Source organism: Nipponia nippon, unplaced genomic scaffold, assembly GCF_047370975.1.
Source record: "Nipponia nippon isolate SJK-2023a ecotype South Korea unplaced genomic scaffold, ASM4737097v1 scaffold_4, whole genome shotgun sequence".
NCBI classification, from domain to species: domain Eukaryota; kingdom Metazoa; phylum Chordata; class Aves; order Pelecaniformes; family Threskiornithidae; genus Nipponia; species Nipponia nippon.
Genome location: NW_028262358.1, coordinates 9,942,514 through 9,962,111, shown reverse-complemented (window position 1 = coordinate 9,962,111; position 19,598 = coordinate 9,942,514).

Below are 19,598 nucleotides of genomic sequence, written 5' to 3'. Positions count from 1 at the left end.
ACCAAAACCACATTTTCATTTCTTTTGTTCCATCTTAGTTGTAAGTGTTCAGCACAGGCTGTATGCCGGGTCTGAAAGAATTATAGCAACACAATACTCATGACAGCTGGAGGAAAGCACCGTGTTTGGATACAAATGACAAGTGTGGTAAGGTCCACAACACACCTTCAAAGGGTGCCAGCGTCAATTACCTCCAAGCCTCTCCAACAGCTTCTGACAGGGCAGTGAGAAAGTACCATATTTAATCTACTTAAAGCTAGACCGGACAAAGTGCTAGAGAATATACTGTACGGGGGAAAAAAATCTGCGTCCGCAAGGGCAGGGATGAGACAATCTAATGTAGGAGAACCTTTTCGTCTCTGATTTTTATGATTCTCTGATATACATACACAAATGACGGGTCTGAAGAACAACTGTGAACACTTCTTTGGATATAATAGACCAACAGTATAATTTGCGATAAAGTTCATTGCATAGAAGGGGTACATACAAACTGAAATAAGGAGACAACAATTAAATAAATAATTGCACTGCTCCTATTTGAGAATCTGGGGGGCAGGTATTTCTGGAAAAGTTCTTCATCTTGAATTAATGCCTTTACACAGGACATTCTTGGTGGAATAAAATAGGAGAAAACCACACAGAGATCCCAATATTTGGGGTCATTATTTGGGGTCAAACTTTCCAAGCAGGCAGCCAAAACACAATCCATCATCATGACCCATTTGCCTTTAATAAACACCTGAAACCGCAGACAGGCCTTCTCGACAGCCGGTTAGAGCGAAAGGGCCAACTGAGAGGGGCAGCTTATGGGATGCCGGTGAAGGATGTGAGTCACCATGTTGAAGTCAGTGCAATGACTCACATCTTTCTAAGCTGGTCATAGATCTAAGCAGCTTGTTGAACTGGCGGCCACATATGGAGGCATGGGATTTGTCAAAGTAAATGCCAAAATTCATGAGATGTTTTTGAGAATTCAACCTTTCAGTCTACTTTGCTTCACAGTGTAAGCCAGCCATTGACTCCAGTGGGCCTTACACCTGACCCGAACGTGGCCTGACAGCAGCTAAAATTTTTGCTAAAGACTTCTTGAAGTCCACTGTGTTGCTGGAAGGTGTGGTAATATATACAAACTAGCAATTAGCTTTTGGGGTAACTAGGTCAGTTAAACGCTACTTACTGAGTAATAAGATCTTGCACCACATATTGCTGTCTCACTAAGTTATTACTAGTGACAAGAAACCACATCATTACATGTGGTCATCTGCAAACCTCAAGGAAGATTTCTGGGAGGAGGAAGCTGCTGTTTAAAGAAGTATCAATGAACACATCCTGAATAATTCCACTCCTTTCATGTACATCATGCCTGCTTTCTGTGGTCAAGAATCCTCTTACTTCTTTACAGTATGCAGAAAGGAGCTTGGCTAATGGCTTGTGTTTGTTGAAGGGATGTGATTAGCATACCAATAGTTGATATTCAGAGGCATTCATATTTAATCGAACTGGGAAAATAAATCAGAGCAAGACACACTTAACTCCCTATTATCACCATCTTCTTCAGACATCTCTTAACTCCAAGGTTTGCACACTCGAAGCAGGCAGGGCTCCCACCCCAGGGATGGAGATGAGGACACTTGGCTGCCCCCGCCCTCCCACCTCTTCTCCATAAGCAGCACCACGACTGCAGACAGACACCACTAAAGCACAAGGTTGCTTCTCACAACACAATTTTCAGGGCGGTATGCGCAGAGGGAGACTAGGTAACAGACGTGATTGAAATACCTGCCATCCTCTCCTCGGTATCACCACAAACATAAATGAAGTACAAAAAACCAAAACATGATAGAGCGGAAATATACTGCTAAACTAAGACAAAACTTTAAAAGCCTATTAAGGAACCCTTCCCAATTACTTTGTGAAGTAAAGAAGTATGGGGATTGCCAGAACTGTTGGTGAAAGTATTTTCAAATCAAAACAATAATTGACACAAAGACAAACAAAAGGAAATTTCCATTTTGTGCCCTTCCTGACTCTTTCTTCATCTTCCTTCCTAAGTATGGAATTTAGCTTTGAGATGATTCAACATCTGCAGAAAAAAATATTTTAAAAATCCACTAGTTCTAATCCTTAATTACTTGATTTTATATAATGCTGTTTTAGTGTCATGATAACTTTGCCAAGCTATAGAGAATATGCTTCAAGAACTGACCTGTTTAGAAATTTCACACAGAATTTTCCTTTGCTATCTCCACTTGATATATATTGTCTTTGTGATACTTCCCCTGAAACCCTGACTAGCTAAAGCAAACTCACTCTGACAGAAGGGTTTTTGAAGCTGTTATTTTAATCTTAAGGTTTACATACCTGTCAGAGGATGGCACGTCCATAGCCTTCACTATTGTTCACAGATTCTTTTTTCCAAAGTCTACACATAGGTCTCAAGGGTTCTTGCTCCTCAAGGCAAATTACCTCTGAGTGTTTAGGTTCACCTCCAGCTCCGTATTTTTTTACTTTTCATATGCCTCTTTCTTTGTGGTTTTCTTCCTCTGTTTTCCTTATTTTCAACTCCTGACCAGGACCCTTAAAGGAAAGAAGAAAAGACACTTAAGATACCGTGGTGACGGGTGACCTTATAAGAACACATAAATAGACAGGGGTATTGTAATGTTTCCTTCACACTGTTTGACTGCGCTACAGCTGGGTGAAAACGTTTGTTCTACAAATAAAATAAAACCTTTCAAACATTACTTTGGCCTCAGTCTTGTTCCCAGTGATGTACCTGAGGATAGGACCTGTGTCCTCATGGGCCCTTCACCTAGTCAAGGACTGAAGACAAACTAGTTAATGCAGAGGTGCCAATACAGCTGATTGATTGATTCTTCCGTACGACAGATGATGTGTTGGAAAGATTAGGAGCTTCGGTTTAGGCAAATTATTTTGGGGTTTCAAAACTATAACCACACTCTTTACTCTCTCCAGACCTTGAACACAGCGATTTCTTATCATCGTTACAATACATTTCAAAGCATTTTTAGTGCTTTAGTTGGGACTGTTTTTTGACAGCAAAAAGAACAGTTATCAGAAAACAAAGGAAAAACAGTAAAAATTTGTTTAAGAGAGGAAAAAAAATAAAGTTTTATACTATGTTTAAAAGTTTACTAGTTTAACCTACATTAAGCAAAGATGTTTAAGTTCAACACCAATTGTAACGATATAAGTATCTTCTGAATTGAGCCTGTAATATAGTACAAGGACCTTAAAGATTATTAAATAACCCATGGGTCATTTCTCTCAATTCTGCCAAGAAGCCTTTAAAAATTTTACATATACAAATAACAACTTTTTGTTCATGCAAATGAAGATGATTTTTAGCAGACAATCTTCCCCCTTCTTCTTTTAAAGACCTTATACAAATTAGCAAAATCTGTACAAGCCGTTATTTTTCTGGTGCCAAGAACAGGGTACTGCAGCTCCTGTGCTTTGGAAATAATTCATCTGCATTGCCCACTCGGAGCCCCAGAGAGGAAGGCATAGGAGCAGCCAGAACAGGGCATCAAGAGGCACAGTTTGTGACAGTCTAGAGAAGGCAAAAAGGGGGGGGGGGGGGGGAAGGCAAAAAAAGAACAAGACAGAAGCAGCAGAAGCTGAAGGAAAAGGCCAAGCCTGTGTTCTCTGAGAAAAATCCAGGCGGTCCAACACAGAGGGAATGCAGCAGGGCTATTCTGCAATGTCTGGAGGTAAGGAGATGAGCCAAGTAACAGCCTTGTGAAAGACAACTAGAAATTCAGCCAGAGACAGCATTGATTTTTTTTTTTTTTCTTCTCCCCCTATCCCCCCGGCACAGAAGAAGATATATGTGTTTAGATCAACTCATGCCCTTATTGAGTCTTGAGCAGAGAAGGGTCTGACTCAAGCACTTTTCATGCAGTCTGCAGGATTCCTGCACGCACTCTGGGCAGATTACTGGGATAAATTGAGACCCAGCCTCTGCCCTCAACCTGTAAGACAATTCACCCCCATTGTATTAAGTGGTTTTAAAAAAAAAAAAAAAAAGGATCCAACAGACGTGCAACAAATCTTTCTAACTGCTAGGTTAACGCTGCGTGTGATGTTTGTATGACAGATCTTGACGGGAGGTGACAGACTTTCAGACCTTGGCTGAGAAGTAAGATCAGCTGGAGGTAGATGATTTCTGTCAATAGGTGAGCTTCACGCAGCCAAAAGAGTGATGACCTGAAGCTATGGAGGGATTTTTATTTTCTTCTATTTATCTCTCTGTGTGTACATGTTCAGGTATTTTTTTTTTTTTTTTTTAATCCACGAAGTAGCAGAAATAGACAGCGGTGTTTAAAAGCGTGAATTACAAAAGCCTTTGATTTGCTGGAGGAGACAGAAAAAACGATTATGTGGAATTTGGACAGTGCAAAAGACAACTGCCCAAGACACAATGTTCCTCCTGACCTAGCCCTGTCCTCATCTTTCATCTCATACGCACTACATCGACCCCTGCCTCCGCTCCACGCACAGTGCCAGTCTCCACCGCCCATTTGTCAAACCTTCCAACGAGCACCTTCTGTGTCATGCCAGCCCCTAGGCACTGGATGAGTTCCCTGTAAAAATCCACAAGGTCAGTGGCTATATTATCCTGCTTTATATCCCTCCTTAAAATCAACCCATGATGTGACCCTTGGGCAGCGCAGGACATTGGCAAAGCAGCTGGTGTGCTAAGGCGGCTGCTGAGGACACCAGCTGAGCTCTGCTATCATCCCTCGGGGCTCCCCCACTTGCTCAATGTTCACCAACACTCACTTTTGGGCCTGAGCCCGTATATCTGCATCGCTCTGTGGACAGTCCAGGTTGGGTATGTGCTAGCTTTGGGGACATACCTCAGCTACATGCTTCCCTTTGCCGCAACAGGGCAATTCCTGATTTACACACTGGTGCAGAAGAAAAAAAGAGAATCAGTTACACTACTCCACTGGCACCCTTACCATCATGCCACGGCAGACTTTTCCTTTGGAGTCAGTTCCCCCCTCTTCTTTTAGGCTGTCACAACCCTGCTTCTCTCATAACACCTTCTCAGTTCAACAAACGCAATTTCAATTCAATGAGCAGAGTGCAGAAAGAGAGAGGTCTATGCATAATGTTCATTATATGCAAAAATTAGCTTGCCCCCACAAATCCAGCATATAGCGAATGACTCGTCTGGAAGGCTTGGCCTCAACTGCTGACACATAAAGACTAAACTGTGTTAAGGTTAACGAACTTCAGGATGATGATTTATACTAAAGAGAACGCAATACTTTATGGCACCTGAGACAATGTTCACTCTTTTCATTACTTTTCTGAGGACAACCTGCATTAAAAAAAAAAAAAGTCTGACACAAAGAGCTATTGACAAGCATACAAAATGGAGCATAAATACTACCTACTATCCGTAGCTACACCCAGGAGACCTTCACAGAGTGTTTGAATATCCCCTGCTCTTTATTCACTGTAGTAAGTGAAATGTAAGCCAAAAGTGCAACTGAACTTGTGGGAAGACACCCTTTGTGTACCTGCTGCTGAAGCCAGAATGCCAGCTTCTTCCACGTTAAACATGTATCATTGATGCTGCTGAACTGTCCAGAAATACTGTTAAACCTTCGAAAAAAAAAGTGAGGGTTTAAAATTCTCTCTGTAGATGCAACATGTTCCAAGAGCTAATTAATTGCTGCTGCTACTTAGTGAAGGAAAGAGCCAAGAGCCATGTGTTTGTGCTATTCATGTTTCTGATAGAAACATCTGATTTTGTTGTTGTTGATGAGAAAATGCTTAGGAAAGGGCATCAGAGCACTTTTCAGCATGGCTGACAATATGGCTCCCTATTTGTTTGCTCTTTTACCTGCTACCTGCTGAAACCCAGCATACGTTCTGCATGGAGCTACGCAAGCCCTGCCTGCCTGTACGGCAAACACCCTTTCTTAAAGATTATATTTTGACTGTGCCTTCTCACACCCTTTTGTGTGTCTTTGAGAGGAGCATTAAAACAAATATGTTTTCTGTGGGGAATATTTCTGCAAATACCGAAGACTGCTCAAAAAAACCCTCAAAACCCCACCCTGTGCAGATTTTACACGTGCAAGAAATAAGCACAAGCAAAACAGATGCTGCCAGGCTTTCCTGTCACACGCACCAGGGTCACAGCCCCCAAACACCAGTTCTGATCTGCTGCCGCGCTCTTCTGACGTTACAACAGTCTCATTTTTCCTGGTTAGTGTTCGAGAACTGCAGCGCTAATTCCTCCTGGTTGCAGTGCCAATGACTGTACTGGAACTAGTCCATGGAATGAAGTGAATCCCATCTATTTTTTTTTAGGCATCAAAATCCTAACATTGATCTTTCAAAATATCAGCCTGGGTTTCCAGAAGATGAATAGCTATCTTCAGGCAGTGTTGGTCCAGCAGAGTCTCTCTGACCTTTGGACTCGCTTCCCCCACAACAGGGACACTCAAGGGCAAACACTAAGGGCAACAGCCAATGATTCAGGATGTCCTCTAGCAGCGATCTTACACTCTGTAAACAAATGACATTATTAACATGCCCAGTAGAGGCTTGGTTTTGGCTCGTTCTCTTTCTTATTTGAATTAATTTCCAAATAAGACCATTTATGACCTTTATCTGAAGCTGCATTATGCAAGCCAATGCTTGTGCAGGCCGGTGTCTGTATTCCAGGCTAGAAGACACCAGGAGCTAAAAGGAAGAAAGTAGGTTTCTGCTCCAAAACAAAGTGAAACCAGGAAATGCCTTTAGACAAATAAATCACAATTTCAAGTCGACTGCAACAAGGGAAGGGGAGATTTTTTTTTTATGGCAGAGGAAAAGGTCGTCCATGAAGCCAGGAAAACTTTAGATCTGGCTTACCCAGGCGAGGTTTCTGCCACCGCTTTCTCTGGCGACACCGAGATGCAAATGAGACAACAGTTGTAACGCAGGCTGGAAAGACTCTGAAGAGCTTACTCTGAACAGCAAGTGACTGTCACAAAAGTGACTGTCAGCTTAGTCAAGACTTAAATCTTTTTTAGCTTGTTTGCATTGCTGTGATTTCTGTTTCCTCCGTACAACAGCGAGCCACGACGTAGAGAGACTGGGAAAGACATTCTGCACAGGACATCCAACACCCCAGTTATCCCAAACTTTTATAAAATATTTACTTTAATGATAAAAGCAAAGAAACTGCGATACTAGATAAGGGCAACAGTCCCTGCAAGCTAAGTCTCTTGTGGCCAGAACCAGGCTTCAAAGTGCAACTCTGCTACCTGTAGTTACTGGCTATTTGTCCCTCTCAACCCCCAAGCGCCCAGTGACGGAAGGCTCGATGCAGTGCATTTCTAATGACCTTGCCATTGCTCTTCCTGCTGTAGCATGGACTACTGCTATAAATTTGGTTATCTCCCTCTAAAATTTGATTTGTTCTCAGTTGAACAGAAGCACAGGATTTCCCAGCTGAGTTACACATTACGGGAAAAAGTGTTCCCTTTGGGGTTTTTCAGCCTGCCATATTTCAGTTCGCTTGACTCTCCACTTCTTGTTTTGTGCTGCCTTCACATCCCTTCTTACTTGCTCTATTCTGAGGAAAAAACATTTCATCCTTTTCCATCTGCCATTAATTATTCTTCCTACTCTAACCAGAAACTACTGTAACTCTCCAGTATCTTCACGGAGCTGGAGTGCTCTCTGCTACCTATAGCAATGCAATCCGTGGGTCTGTGAAACTCTGATTTATGTATTTCTGCGTTACTTATTTCTTCCCTCCTGAACAGAGTCTTGGTTAATCATGCTCAGCATTACACAGTTCCTTTTCTCATCCCAATATTTAGATGCTCAACTAGATTCTAATTGAAAAGGCATGATTTTCACAAGAAAAATCCTCTTCATTTTCTAAAAGGCCTCAGTGGCAGGCATTGCTCAGACACCCTGTTGACTATCCCTCTTTAAACAGAAATACTACAATATTTCAAAAGCATTTATGGATGTCTGAACTTCCAAATGCTGTTGAGCGCGTCCGTAGGTGTTTTACTGGAACAGACGCAGGATCTGGCAGAATCAAGCCCTGAACGGACAGAGAAGAAATAGAAGCCCACAAAAGGAATCACAGAATAATTATAAAACTTCAATTGATTTTTTTTTTTTATGAGGACTATTTTATTCTTAAATATGAAGAAATGATGACATAGAAAATAGACATCTAGTAATGAACGATGAAAGTTAATTTTTCCCCACTTGATGCTAGCATTATCTGGTTCTTTGCTGATAGAGAGTTTTGCTCCACAGGAGAACAAAGGAATGCCTAAAAAAAAAAAATAATCAGCAGTACGCTAAGGCAGTAAAAGGAAATACTTAAATTACAGCCTGTGTGTGATACTTTCTGCCTACATGCGTCACTGAAAAAAACAGTCTAACAGGGCACAGTCTAACAGGACTCAAGCAATGCTTGTACACAATGAATTGAATAGTAGGTGGAATAAAATAAATCCTTTGAGGTAGGACATAAACCATGGGAGGTTTAGTTGAGAGTTAAGCAGATGTGTCCCCACGGCCAACGACAGGAGGACCACGGCTCTGAAAGCCTCCGTTTCTGGTGTTTGGTCCACGCTATGCCCTGGGTTTTTCTCAAAGCACCTGCAGACCTTGTTGCTCTGGCGTGATGGTGCTCAGAGTTTCCTGAAAGCAGGCCAGAGGTGCTCATGTGCAAACCCCAAATCAGTGAATCAGCTTTTGTAATGTTATTTTAACTGAAAGAAGACGCAAGGGTGAGGTATGTGCTTGTGGGTGGGAAAGGGGGGAGTTTGGGGGGAGAAGAGAGAGAGAGAAAAAAAATAACCATTTTCACTAGAAGCCCTGTCTGTACCTTTTCACTTAGTGACTTAAATACACAGATGACTATAGCTGAGGGATATTAAATGTGAATCCAGCACAGTACATTTTTAGGAGATATAAAAATCCAACATACTGTAAAATTTATAGCTTCCTCTCCCTCCCCAAAAAAGGAAAATAAAAAAAATCTACTGGTAGAACATATAAATTTTGCTGAGGCTCTAAAAGGTGTCATAAAACCTCCCTGCCACAGATACAGTTGGTGTTACAGTAGGTATTTCTATAACGCAGATTTGTAATAATTTGGGGTTTGTACATTGGGTGGTAATGCTGCGGTGCTTTAGGCAATATGCCTATAATGTCCAACACAACAGAATGCCTGTTGGGTCTCATTTCATGTATATAAATTATATATAATCTGAACAAACACAAATGGTGGGACCCATATATAAACAGTCTTAATATTTCAACACCTACATTTCTTTATGAACCTGGGTGGTTAGAAAGGTGGTTGCAAATGATTATTTCTTTACCAAGTTCACATGGAGTAGTTTGCTCAGTTTAATAACAGTCTATCTTGTTCAGGCTGAACAAACTGGTCCCTGTGGGGAAAAAAAAGGTGGGGGGGGAGTAATAAATCAATAGCCCAGATGTAATCTTAGGTGTCTAGAATGCAGAGAGGGATTTTGGAGCATAATGGCACTGGTTGTCTATTGTCATTCAGACATGAGCTGCATCAGAAAAGGGCTTGTGGGAACCTGATAAGAGTTGGTCAAAAGTGGGCCATAAATCAAATGCAGGCAGTATTCTGCTGATTTCACACACATGCTCACTGGGAAAAAAAAAAAAAAAGAAAAAAAGATAGAAAAGAAAAGGTGATAGATCTGCAATTTACTGCTTATCGCATCTGCTAGAAGTTTCATAATACAAACGCCTGACCTTCAATGAATAAACACCCTAGTTGACTACCTGTTTCTGCCTAGAAATTACAGCAGCAGAGTCTCCCAGAGCTCAGAAATGCGGCTACGAAAATGCTGTGACATCTTCAGGTATAACAAGCTTCTTTTTGTTGCTAGCAGTTGAGTAGCTGTCACTTTAGTTACTAGTAGCCACTTTAACTTCAGATGCACAGTGTTTATTGAAAGGAACCAGATACTTATTCAAAGACACTAATAGCCTATGGGGAAAAAACAGTTCATAGCACAAGGATTATGGAAAGAGCAATGTGCATGGCTCTTTTACTTACATTTGCGTTTTGCTTCTGCCTAAAGAGAAAGTAAAAACTAGCAGTAACAATGCATTGATTAGAGAGAGGTGTCTGTGCTGCAACACAGGTACCTCCGCCGGGATTCTGGTCACATCAACATCCACAGGTGACTGGTGCTACTCATTTACTTCAGCCCTTTCTAAGGGGCATTTGTCAATTTTAACCTTGATTCGGACTCATATTTCAAAGCTCTGGCAATAGCTATTTCTTTAAATGTTGCATATTCATTATTTCAAGACCAAACACTTTAAACTATTTTTCCAATTTTCACATAGATTGCTAGATGAATGCAATTTTTATCTGATGTTTAATCTGTTTTCAGTTATGCCTTCCTAAGGACTTACTGCAGATAATATCTATTGCTCAAGTCAAGGTCCTGTATTTTGAACAAATTGGGAGGGACTGAATTACTGTATTTACAGGCAAGATCCTAATAATGTGAGTTGGTGAGCTATCCCTTAGCAACTCCACAAGCCTCACAAATGTCAACCCATAGAAGAAAAATCCATTCTCCACCCCACTATCGTACAAAGGGAAAAAAGAAAAAAAAAAAAGAAAAAAAAAAAAAGAGTATGAGATTAAAACAAAGCCCCAAAATTAACAGAAGCCTTTCCCAAGGTGCTCGCACCTCATCTTGCCCGCACTGGTCTGTCAGATTCCCAGTCCCAGGCTGTTTTGGCTTGAGACGTTTCCTGCAGCTCAGGGTCAATCACTGCTTGAGAATAACGAACTGAACACTAAAAAGCTGGTGCAAAGTAGCTTGAAATGTTTATTGCCTGGATTTTGTTATGGCAACTTTATTGTTCTCTGGAAGAAATCTGCCCTTGCAGGTTCAGGGTCCAACCAGTCAGTGCACAGGTAAACACGGAAAGAGGGAAACAGTGGGACATCTGGTAGATCACTCATGTGGGGAACCTTTGCAAGTTAAACTACCTATATTATATAACCAGTACAGGGCATGCACCTAACGGTCCCAGCACAGCAATTCTTCCCTCAACAGAAGGGACTTTACTTCCCCCAGATACTCCACAGAAACCAGCTTTACTTTTTCCTTGCTCGGCTGCAGCGATTTTGGTATATGATCGTGTCTAACAGCAGCTGTTAGCGAGAAGACAAGAAGGGTACCAGCCTATTTAGAAACCATTCCTTGCAACCTGGAAGTGGAATTAATGAAAACATCTTGGATTTTGATCCTAGTGCAAGTTCTCTGCATGCTTGCTGGTCTACTTGCCACTGCTGTGCAGGCTTCGCTGTCGGAGAGGACAACGGTTATCAATCACGTCAGAGCACTTTAACAAGGCAAGCAAGCTACAAACACCTCGCAGAATTTATGTCACTGGGGAAGAGTCATTAATTTGGATTTCCAGCTTCCTGCTCAGGCAAAATTAAAAAACAAAATATTGAATATAGAGTCGTTTGATTTAACACACACAAATAGGTAATTGAGTATATATCTGCTGACCTTCCCTAAGAGGAAGGGCATAAATATTCTGGCTTGGTTTTACAAACCAAACTCTTATAATAAGAAAAAAAGCAATTTAATTATTATATATATATATATATATATATATATATATATATATATATTTGTTCACCTTGGTTTGCTAGGAGAGAGATTGATTCCTTTGTTAAAAATTACGTTTGCAAGGGGGAAAGGACTTTAATTTGTATAAAGTGCATTCCGGGAATTAACATTCTCCCTGTTTGAAGGAGAAAAACCGTGCCATTAGATTATTTCATTGGTAGTAAGAGAAAAAGGTTGTGGGGTTATTTTGGTTTGGGTTTTTTGGGTGGGGAGGGGGTGTTAATCAAGGTTGCCGGTGGTGGTTAGATTTTTGCAGTGCTTTACCATGCATGTGTGCACCCTTCTTTGTGTTCTCCATGTACGTGGATGCACACGAATAGGTCTACAGCTTTATTCTGATAGCCTAGCAGTAGCAATAGCAAGTCTTTGCTAGTATCACTCTAACACTCCTAATTGCACATTAAAATTAGCAAATCGAGTCATTCTGTTCCATGCACAGACTGTAAATTCCTACCCTTCCGAAATATAAAATATCTACACTTCCAAACCTCTTAAGTCCTGTATTAGTCCAAACACAGACCTTCCCCAGCAGCTTCCTCTCCTGTCTCCTGACATCCCCACCCCTCCTCCCGCTCATCGAGGTGTAGTATCTCAACTGAATACTCTCAGGACAACTCCGCACGCCTACTCCTTTGTCCTTCTGAACCAGCTTCAGCGAGGTTTGGCCCAGCTTTCCGCTTCTGCTTCTACAAACCCTGCCTTCAGAAAGTTACCCAGAAAAATGCAGGGCCTGCTATACAGGACTACTCAAGGACTTCATGCATTTTCAAGCCCTAGTAGTCAGAGGGACTGGCTGAAAAATTCCTTTCCCAAAACAACCAGGGTATGCTAATCTTGGCAATTCCTCAGCAACTTCAGCTGGGGTCCCTTTTTTGCTAGAACAAGATCTTGACTGCATTTTACTATTCAGCAGCTTGCACTGAATTAAAAGAAAATAAAAATCTACAAACCATATGGAGGAAACACGGATTAATCGGCGTAGGAAGCTCACGTTATGCGTACGTGCTTATTAGAAAAAAGGCTGAATTAGAAACACTGCTTAGCTGAAACAGCTGACTCATGTTGCTACAGATTGAATAGAGTCAAAAGTACTTTGGGGCTAATGGAAATACGTCGTTCTCCCAGTCCTAAGCCAAGAAATATTTATGTATTATCACAAGCTTGTGTCCTGCAAAAAACCTCAGTTGCAAGTTAATTGCTCTGAATCTCTCCAAGGCTTTGGGTTGGCCTGGCAATCCTACCTTATAGAAATTCAACAGATGTCCCTATACGGAGCTGTCTGGGCTCGTGCCATGCCCTTACATCCAAGAGTCCACTTTGCGGCAAAATAAGGAGAAAGAGTGATCAAGAGATGGAATGACTGTGAAACACAGAGCAGCTCACAAAAGGGAGCTTAAAGAGAGCTCTTCCCAGGAGGAAGGAGAGAATAATTAGAGTTTAGTGAGTCATTCTCTTCCCTTTCAATGCAACTCATAAGGGATATGTGTTGATTATCAAATAAAAGAGGATAATGCACTGCTGAGAGACTGTACTGTGCAAATATTCATTTGAAAATGTTTACACTACAAATTTAGCTCATTTCCTGCATATCTATGCACAGATGGTAATTTCCTCGGATTCAAAACTGGTTGAGAAGAGGGGGAAAATGCTCACAGAAATGCTAGCAAATTCAAAGGGATCTCTACCTAGCAGCAGCCCAAATATTTTGCTTTCTGAATCCCCTTCTCTCCTTTTTCTCCAGCTTTCATTCTGTAAAATGGCAATCACCTTTACACGCTTCAAGGTTTCATAATGGCCAAGCAAAAATACAAGCAATTGCAAAATATTTTCTAGCGATAGATTCTACAGCAAATTTTACACCTGAAGAAGTTATGAAAAATAGAAGATTTTTGTCTTAATCCTAAAAATTAAAATCTGCTTCTAATTATACATTCTTTCAGTTAGTTACAAATTCCAACCAAACCCATCCAGCAGTCTCAGTTACACCTAGTATTTTTCCCCTATCTCATCTCAAGCTCCAAGTCAGTGGAGAGATGTGCACGGGAAATGTAAACTCTTGGATACTTTTCCTGGCAAAGTCAGACACATACTGTAAACAGATTACTCTTACCCAATTACTAATTTAAGACTAATTTGTTTATGTTTTAATTCTTCCGTAATTTGTTCTTCCTGTAGAACAAATAAGATCCAATCATGTAGTTAACAGCTATAGCCTAACACACATACAAAAATGATGGAGAGGTCACACTCGCTCCACCAACCCCAAGCGCTACCCCCCCTTCTCCATCCAAATTACTAGTTTAATAAAAATTATTCTAACATTTAATGTAAATAATAGAGCTATTTTATGTCTGGACAACGGCTTCCTGAGAGTGCAGGTGCAGGACGTACTTTCAAGCTCTATCTTCATGACAATAAGACTTTTGCAGAGGGTATTGAAGGTTATAGCTACACAGAAGAAACACAACTCCAGAGGATGAGAATTTAGCGCTAACATCAGGGGAGTTGTCAACAATGTTGACAGTAAAGCTTAGTTCTGGTATATTTTAACTTCGATCATTCCCACGTATTGCATGCCCATTAATAAAAAGCAAAGCGTACTGCAGAGAGCAGAGTAAGAAAGAGTATCAGCATGGTAGATGAGGTATAGTCGCAGTCAGAAAAGGGCCTCTTCCCCAGCATGATGAACTATAGGTTCCACTCTGCACTCCTTAAGCACCCCATGCTCATTTCAGGTCCTCCAGTGAAAGCACATGGAAGTAAAAAATATTCTTGCTGAGTTAGGACAAACAGCCTTACCAGCAGGACAGCGTGCTTTGGAGGTCTGCACCATAATGCTTTGAAAGTCCTCTTGAAGACTTCAAGGAATAAAAATCTGTGCAAAAAGACTTCACTTGAGCAGCAGCCCTCATTTCCACCATGTAAAACATTTCACAGCTTGTCTCATTATAGCATTTGTAAAAACACTGTCTGAGAGCAGTGGTGCATAAATGAATTATTTAAGTTTTGCAGCAAATCACCCTGATCTTGTGTGCAGCTTCTTAATGCACTCTAAGTGAGCCCTAGGAGGCAAATCATAGCAGACAAGGGGTGTAATGTAAACCAAGTCTTATTAGCCACAAAAAGCCACACTACAACATTTATTAAGTACCAAAGACAGTGCATTTAAATAAGTTTGATTTGGTAAATAATAGTCAACATTGCGTCTATCTTCCCTAGTTCCAAAGTCGTCTTTTTCTTAAAACAAACGAACAAACAAACAAAAACCCCAACATCAAACCCAAAAATAGCTGTTTATTTTCTTGTCAGTTCTGCTAATATAGCGGGTCCTCTCTATTTTGCAAATAGTAATTTTCAACAAATTACCATGTGTCACAAACAGTCTGCAGCTCTCTAGCCTTAATACTTCGCAGAAAAGTACAAGTGCATTAGTATGTTATCATCCACTCCTTATCAGCCTGAGCTCCATGGTCCCTGCTGCTCTTAGCAGCCTGGGAAACACACACCGCCCACAGCTCCCTGCCTTGCCCTCAAGAAACAGGCCCCAAAACATCCTCCCAGTATTTTCCTATTTTAGGCAGCTGCCTTTCGTGCTGCTAACACGGAGCAGACCTTCAAAACTGAAACTATTTCTGCCAGAGCTCCAATATGGTACGAAATTTAAAAGGCAGCTTAGCAAAGCCTTCTTCCATACCTCTGCCCTTTTCTTACCTCATTAATCCAATCTCAAGAAAAACCTAAGCACTACCTCACATGCCATACGTTTACAACACAAATCATCTTTTATCTTTGGCCAAGGAGATAAGTCCAAGTCCAGACAGACAATAACAATAAAAAAAAAAATTAAATATACCAAAGTACTCAATGGGCAGACACTCACTGATAAATATTTAATGCCCTGATAGCACAATTCGGGTATTTGTAAAATGCAGCTGGTTTTCCTTTGTGCAAGCATCTCCCTGGCTCTCATTCCAGCTTTGGTCTGCTATAAAAAAAAAAAAAAATAAAAAATTGGTAACTTCTCCATGTGCTCTGAATGCTGACCAAAGAGGTGCTTAAAACTACCCATCTGAAGCCACATAGGCTTGTAGCAACGACATCCAAGTCCCCCATCCTTCCCATCACAGGAGGGAGCATAATTACTGCATCAGGACTCCTCAGTGTGGGGGACATGGTGGTGGTACAAAAAACAACAAGCCAGCCACCCAAACAAGCAAAGATTTATCTCTTCTGCTCTGAAAAGTTATAGAAGCTGCCTATGACTGCTCTCTCTCCAGACTACTGAATCCTGGTTCCCTTTCTCAGAAATAACTTGTTTTCTTTTATTGTCTTCTACAACGCTGAGAAAGATCTGCTGCCTGAGGAATGAAGAAAAACCACAATTTTAGGCACGGGGCCCTGATTAGCTCAGAGTCACATGACAACTCTCACTGAATCTTCTAGATGGTGGGGCACAGAGCCTCCTCTGCGTGTGCAGAAATGCGTTTGTGCAAATAAAAGGCTTTTCTCTCTCATGGGTTTAGTTGAGCATCTCTCACTAAGTAAGCTCTGCGCTCCAGAGATGACTAATATTTGCCATCCCAGCTCTTTCTGCCCTTACCAGGGTTTAACAGCAGAAACAACCGTGCTGGTTCTTTGAACAAAAGTGGCAGAATTTAGCCTGAAAGTGTGCAACTTTTTTGGTTTTTGCTTCTTCCTTCCCCCTTCCTTCTCTTACTAGAAGAATCTATTACATTACTCTCCTTTTTTCGTGAAGGCCTTTCCATGAGCGGCTGCACAAAGAAGATAACCAGATTGATACTTTTAAACTGAAGAAAGCCATATTTTTTTTTCTAACTGGAAACTTCCTGCCATCTTCCTGCCATTCTTCTCCTTAGGTATTTACATTTTCCAAAGCAAGAGGGAAAAAATATTTACGCTTTTTCATTTGACTTTTCTTCATCTTGCCCTTTTTTTTTTTTTTTTTTTTTTTTTAAATGACCTAGTTGTGAAACAGGGTAACCCTTTCTGCAGAAAATATTAACTATTTCCGTGTGATTTTTTTAATTGATTGTATCTGGAATGGGGGCCGCTAGACAAAGATTTAATAAAATTACGCAGTACACAGTAAAAGTAGCAGATAAGTCCGCTTTCTCTGCGGCAGGACGCAACAGATGTTTCAGAGGAATGAGCAAGTTTCACTTACAGTCCAGATGTGTAATATATACAGAGACAGCAATGGGAACCCAAAGGAAAAATGATGCCACTTATAGCCATCCATGAAGAGATTATTTTCCTATAGAAGGGAGCAATCAAACAGTTGTCCAACTACTTAAAACAAGAGATGTTCATCTTTCAGCCATCCGCATTTGAAGAGGTGCTGCTGAAACTGGCCTGGGAATCCAACAGCTTTACAGGGCAGAATTTGCTTTCCACTATAAAACAAGCTATTGCTTTCCATACCTCATCATCACCAGAAAAACTAAACTGAACAAACCACACCACTGCTGATGCACGGACACAACATCTAATTACAGAAAATGCCATTTTTCCCATCTGGGTTTTCTATTCCTCTGCAGTTAGATTCTTACTCCTTATACTAAGAGCTATTCCTATCAAATACAAGGGATACAATATTTAATGCTCAAATATTAAGTATTTCAAAGTTCAGAAGAAAGTTCATTACCAAAGGAAAGTATAAACAAGGAGATGATAAAACGGTCATCATAAAATATGGTAATAATCCCTTCAGTGGCGTATCTTGCTGTTGTAATTAACTAGTAATACATTCCTCCCATGTTTCATAGAGTTTTACTACCTTAATATATAACTCGAGCTCTTCAGCAGAATCGGCATAACTCAATCATCATTTTCCTTTTCCATCTAGTATGACCAAGATTCATATCTACGTAGAAGTATTTTTAGTTCCCATCTTACAAATCCATCATGCTTTGATGAGTTATCAAAAGAATATCCAAATTACACCACCATGTTCAAGACTTAGCTGCTGTGTCATTTATTGTGCATGTTTCCTGATACACAGCCTTGATAGTGCATTGAGTCAATAGCTATATTTAAGTTTGATAGTTAAGTCTGTGTTATATCTTCTAAGCAACTATTAGACTGCATCGAAGCTATGTTTTATATAAGCAATTTTACAAACCTCTCCCTTTCTCCACTGTTGTTGTTTGCAGAAAATCTGATAACTGGTATTGATTGACCGTTTTTTTTTAAGTGAGCATGAGTAATCACATCAGATTGAGTTACACTTTCTAAATGTTCCTAAAAATATTCTATTATGCTGATTATTGATCAAGGGAACATGTTTGGTTTATAAATTTAAGTTTCGGTAACACAGACTGTTTCAGGAAGGCCCACCATTAGCAACTTCACAGCCCCTGGTCAAGGATGTCTCGATTATTCATATTTTGGTTTTGACCTGAAAGAAAATACATGTTACTTAACTCTTTAGGCAAATTTCATTTCTTTAAGTGCAAATCAGTTCCCAATAAAATAATTCCTAGGGAGAAAGAAAAGTCAGGTCTGGAAAGCTAAACTGCTCCAAGTCGTGTTCTTAGTGATTTTAGTAGCCTTGATATTCCAGTGCTCAGCTGGAAGGCATCTCAGAAGGCCAGTAAGCAGTCGCTCCAGTGAGCTTTTGAAAAGCGGCTCCTTTAAGATGTTTTCATCTAAACTCCTCAAACTCAGAACAGCAAAATTGAATTAACTAGTCACAAGTGAAAATTACAGGGGCATACCCTGCAAACTTGCTTAATTTCACCACAAATTTTGATGAGTAACTGCTGGTAAGATCTGGACTTCGCCTCAAAACTGGCTGCATTTTATAAATACGTAACTATTGAGATGTTGGCCTCGCACAATAGGACGCACTAGTGAGGGACTTCAGCTCTTCGAGTTATCCCAAATGAAATCAGTTTGACCCTGTACATATGCAGTGATCCTTTCTGGTGCGGTCTTAGGCACACACCAAAGTCAGAATTTTAGCTGTCTGTTCTTTCTGCAAACACGGGAAATACACACAGCACCTATAAAGCAGATCAACCTACATTTTCCATTTTAAAAAACCGCTTTCAGACAATTACAATCACTTGGAAGGAAATTCTTCAAATTGGGGTTTTTGTTTTACATTCAGATTTGGGGGAGCTGGGGTTTTGATTTGGGGTTTGTTGGTTTTATTTGTATTCAGAAAAATATTGAGGTGGAAGCTGGGAAGTATCACATGAACTGGCTGGATCACCACACCAAGTAAAAATCCATGAGAACTGGGGCTACAGACATCTGAAAATAAATGCACGGCTCTCCGCATTACTTTGCTTTTCTCATGCTTAAAAATATTCTTCCAACCACTTAACTGTTTCGTGCTTTGAAATAAAAGCTTGAAATTTGTCAGCAGCTGCTCTGGCATTAGATAAATGCCTTTTGGTACTTCATAAAAAGTTACCTAAAGTTGGTCAACTTATAAGCCTTTAGGGAAAAATAGTAAAATCAGTTCACACCTAATCAGAAAATATTTCTTTGACTTCAGCAGTTAAATTCTCTCCTGCCTGCATCTCCAGCGGGTCGGCTTCTGTCTGAAGCGGCAGAGACAAAGCAGGGCTTTCCTTAAAATTTCTTCTTCAGGTGCCAGGCAGGGAAGTGAGAAAAGGAAAACGTCTCCTGCGATCTCGAGGGTCTCCTCCTCACCGTTCCCATCATACCAGCTACATACACTTCAACTTCTTCGCCAGTGAACAAGAGTCCCATAAATAACAGTCACTTTCTCTACATAATCCTGATTTATTCTCAGAGAGTCTATGTTGTACCCTGAATCCAGCAAGTATGGAAGAAATATTATGACTCTAAGAGAGGATCACAGAGCAGACATGCTAGAAAGGCTAAATTAACTTCGCC